This window comes from Otolemur garnettii, unplaced genomic scaffold (genome assembly GCF_000181295.1).
Source record: "Otolemur garnettii isolate 467f Iridium unplaced genomic scaffold, OtoGar3 scaffold00174, whole genome shotgun sequence".
Taxonomy (NCBI): Eukaryota; Metazoa; Chordata; class Mammalia; order Primates; family Galagidae; genus Otolemur; species Otolemur garnettii.
In genome coordinates, this window is record NW_003852569.1 from 3115342 (window position 1) to 3120316 (window position 4975).

Below are 4975 nucleotides of genomic sequence, written 5' to 3' on the forward strand. Positions count from 1 at the left end.
AGACTTGCTTGAGCCCAGGAGTTGGAGGTTGCTGTGAGCTGTGATGCAACAGCACTCTACCCAGGGGGACAGCTTGAGGCTCTATCTCAAAGAAAAAAAAAAATAAAAAAAAAAAGAATGGGTTTCCCCTGGGCAGCACCTGTGGCTCAAAGGAGTAGGGCACCGGCCCCGTATACCGGAGCTGGCAGGTTCAAGCCTGGGCCTGGCCAAAAACTGCCAAAAAAAAGAAAGAGTTTCCCACCTAAGTAGCAATTAACAGATAAAACATAAATAATATCAAAATTTATGTCTATTTCATTGTTTTTTTCTCTTCTTAAGTGAGACTAAGAGACTGTCTAATGAAATATCAAATTACTTAAATGTCGACAACTTGGAGATGAATATGGTATGATATTGTTTATTTCCTTAAAACTCAGTGTGTTAGGGTGATATTTCTCGAGATCTAGAGATCTTGCTAAAATGTGGATTTTTTTTTGAAACAGAGTCTCACTTTGTTGCTTGGGTAGAGTGCTGTAGGGTCACAGGTCACAGCAATCTTAAACTCTTGTGGGTCAAGAGATTCTCTTGTCTCAGCCTCCTGAGTAGCTGGGACCTTAGGTGCCTGCCACAACGCTCAGCTGTTTTTAGAGATGGGGTCTTGCACTTGCTCAAGCTGATCTCAAACCTGTGAACTCAGGCAATCCACCCACCTCGGCCTCCCAAATGGTAGGATTATAGGCGTGAGCTACTGTACCCGGATTAAAATGCAGATTTTTGCTTAGTGGATCTGAGATGAGGTCTAATGTCCTGTATTTTCACCCAGCTATTTTTTGATTGTAGTTATCATTGTTGTTTGGCAGGCCTGTGTTGGGTTCGAACCTGCCAGCTCTGGTGTATGTGGCTGGCGCTCTAGCTGCTGAGCTACAGGTGCTGAGCCGCCTTCATCCATTTCTGCCCTTGAAAATGGGCTCATAGTTGTTCTCCAAGGGCTTTTATGCATCATCATTTTCTGCTTTGGGCTTGGTTAAGACTTTTTGGGCAAAAATCTGTAATGTTATCTAGGTGTTAATCTCTGTTTATTCACACTTGTCTTTGCAAAGTAATATTTCCACTTTGTTAGAGTAAGGATTAGTGAGTCTACATGTATAAAGCATTATGATAAGGAAAAGTACTTTATAGGACAAATCCTAAAACAGTGTCGTTTCACTTTATATAACATCTTATAGTATCAGGATTCAGAAGTTCAGAATCAAAGACTTATGGATACTCTTCTAAGAGAAAAGACTCTTTGAATCCTTTCATTTTGAAATATTTGTTTTTGCTACTTATAAATACAAGATTATTGTATATTTTCATCATTCAGTCTCACGGAAGCAAGTAGTATATGTAGGAGAGAGTTGACCTTTTGGGAGCTGTTCTTAGGTCCTCTGCCAATGACGTTAGTCAGCTCATGGGAGAGCTTACCAATTTGGACTCTCTGAGGAGAAAGACAAAGATGATAAGGTTTGAATTATAGATTTTAATAAAATCCTTACCTTTTTATTTTGAAATAACTTAAAATGTATAGAAAAATGTAAAAATAGAGTTCCTTTATATTATTTACCCAATTTTTTTTTGAGGTAGAGTCTTAGTTTGTCGCCCTCAGTAGAGTACTGTAACATCATAGCTCACAGCAACCTCAAATTCTTGGGCTCAAGTGATTCTCTTGCCTCAACCTCTGATAGCTGGGACTATTACTCAGGTGCTCGCCACAATGCCTTGCTATTTTTTTGTTGCACTGTTGTTTAGCTGACCTGGACTGGGTTTGAACCCATCAGCCTTGATGTATGTGGCTGGCGCCATAAGCACTCTGCTATAGGGGCTGAGCCGACCTTGACAATTTTGAAGAGTCTGGTCAGTAGAGAGGGAATCTCATTCTTGCTCAGGTCTTGAACTCCTAAGTGTAAGCAATCTTCCCACCTCTATCTCCCAGAGTGGTAGGATTACAGGTGTGAGCCACCATACCCAGTTTTGTAACTCCTTAAATTTCATTTGTGACAAAAAAGAATCTTGAGAATATTGAAATAATTCCTTTAGAAATGGCTCATTGGGGTGGCACCTGTGGCTCAAAGATGTAGGGCGCCAGCCCCATATGCCTGGAGGTGGTGGGTTCAAACCCAGCCCCGGCCAAAAACTGCAGAATAAATAAATAAATAAATAAAATAAAATAGAGATGGCTTATTATTGAATTGATCAAGCATTTTTTTTCTCCTTTTTTTTTTTATTGTTGGGGATTCATTGAGGGTACAAAGAAACCAGATTACACTAATTGCATTTGTTAGGTAAAGTCCTTCTTACAATCATATCTTGCCCCCACAATGTGTGGCACACACCAAGACCCCACCCTACTCCCACATTCTTTCTGTCTCTGCTCTCCCCTTCCCCCACCCCACCATGTCATTAATTGTTATTAATTGTCCTCATATCAAAATAGGATTCATGCTTCTCCATTCTTAAGATGCTTTACTAAGAATAATGTGTTCCATTTCCATCCAGGTTAATACAAAGGCTGTAAAGTCTTCATTTTTTAAATGGCTGAATAGTATTCCATGGTATACATATACCACAGCTTGTTAATCCATTCCTGGGTTGGTGGGCATTTAGGCTGTTTCCACATTTTGGGGATTGTAAATTGAGCAGCAATAAACAGTCTAGTGCAAGTATCCTTATGATAAAAGGATTTTTTTCCTTCTGGGTAGATGCCCAGTAATGGGATTGCAGGATCAAACAGGAGGTCTAGGTTGAGGTCTTTAAGGTTTCTCCATACTTCCCTCCAAAAAGGTTGTGTTAGTTTGCAGTCCCACCAGCAGTGTGAAAGTGTTCCTTTCTCTCCACATCCACACCAGCATCTGCAGTTTTGAGATTTTGTGATGTGGGCCATTCTCACTAGGGTTAGATGGTATCTCAAGGTGGTTTTGATTTGCATTTCTCTAATAATTAGGGGTGATGAGCATTTTTTCATGTTTGTTAGCCATTCATCTGTCTTCTTTAGAGAAGGTTCTATTCATGTCTCTTGCCCATTGTATATGGCATTGTTGGCTTTTTTCATATGGATTAATTTGAGTTCTCTATAGATCCTAGTTGTCAAGCTTTTGTCTGATTCAAAATATGCAAATATCCTTTTCCATTGTGTAGGTTGTCTATTTGCTTTGGTTATTGTCTCCTTAGCTATACAGAAGCTTTTCAGTTTAAGTCCAATTTGTTTATTTTTGTTGTTGTTGCAATTGCCATGGCAATCTTCTTCATGAAGTCTTCTCCCAGGCCAATATCTTCCAGTGTTTCTCCTATGCTTTCTTTGAAGATTTTTATTGTTTCATGCCTTAAATTTAAGTCCTTTATCCATCTTGAATCAGTTTTTATGAGGGGAGAAAAGTGTGGGTCCAGTTTCAGTCTTTTACTTATGGATATCCAGTTTTCCCAGCACCATTTATTAAATAGGAAGTCTTTACCCCAAGGTATGTTCTTGTTTGGTTTATCAAATATTAGGTGGTTGTAAGATGTTAGTTTCATTTCCTGGTTTTCTAACTAATTCCAAATGTCTATGTCTCTATTTTTGTGCCAGTATCATGCTGTCTTGACCACTATGGCTTTGTAAAACAGCCTAAAATCTGGTATGCTGATGCCCTGGCTTTGTTTTTATTACTAAGAACTGCCTTAGCTATATGGGTTTTTTTCTGGTTCCATACAAAAAGCAGAATCATTTTTTCCAAGTCTTGAAAGTACGATGTTGGCATTGTAGTAGGGATGGCATTGAACCGGTAGATTGTTTTGGGAAGTACAGATATTTTAACAATGTTGATTCTTACCAGTCATAAGCATAGTATGTTCTTCCATTTCTTAACATCCTCTGCTATTTCCTTTCTTAGGATTTTATAATTTTCTTTATAGAGGTCCTTCACCTCCTTTGTTAGGTATATTCCTAGGTATTTCATTTTCTTTGAAGCTGTGGTGAAGGGAGTTGTGTCCTTAATTAGCCTCTCATCCTGGCGTCATTTCCTGGCGTCTCAGAATAGAGTCCCTAACGGCCAGGAGAGAATATGCCTACGTTTTATTGTGACTACTGCAATACATATCTCACCCATGACTCTCCATCTGTGAGAAAGACACATTGCAGTGGGAGGAAGCACAAAGAGAATGTGAAAGACTACTATCAGAAATGGATGGAAGGGCAGGCCCAGAGCCTGACTGACAAAACAACGGTGCATTTCAACAAGGAAAAATATCTCCTACTCCATTCTCAGCTCCTCCTCCTGCAGGGGCAATGATTCCACCTCCCCCCAGTCTTCTGGGTCCTCCTCATCCTGGTATGATGCCAGCACCGCATATGGGGGGGGCCCTCCTATGATGCCGATGATGGGTCCTGGGTCCTACTCCTCCTGGGATGATGCCAGTGGGACCTGGTTCTCAGCATGGGTCTCCTGCTCCCCTTTCCTACAACTCCGAACAAACACTTAGTGCTCCTGGAATGAGGCCACCCATGGTAGGTCACATGCCAATGATGCCTGGGCCCCCAAAGATGAGGCCTCCTGCTCGTCCCATGATGGTGCCCACTCGTCCTGGAATGACTCGACCAGACATATAAGGATAGAGGGGAGTTTTCTTTATGTCAGTTTTATATTACTTGTTCTGCTTCACCAGGAGATCATGGTGCTGTGATGCTGGGTGTTTTCTTAATAGCATGATAAGGAAAACTTGCTCCGCCTTCCTATCAAAGAGAGAATAAGAATAGTTTTGAAGGGAAGAAGTGGAACCAAAAAAAGCAGTTTTCATTTGTATTGTGAAATGTGAAAATAAAATTGTTAACTGTTTTAGTTTAAAAAAAAAATGACCCTTTCATCTTGACTGTTATTGGTGTATATAAAGGCAACTGACTTGTGGACATTGATTTTATGTCCTGAGACATTACTGTATTTTTTGATGACTTCCAGGAGTCTTATGGTTGAGTCTTTAGGGTTCT

The 4975-nt window shown here is 40.3% G+C and overlaps 1 pseudogene; it reads left to right on the forward strand.

Moving 5' to 3' along the window:
- The first annotated feature begins 4055 nt into the window (after nt 1–4055).
- Nucleotides 4056–4600, forward strand: LOC100945419 (annotated as a pseudogene).
- The last annotated feature ends 375 nt before the right edge of the window (nt 4601–4975 follow it).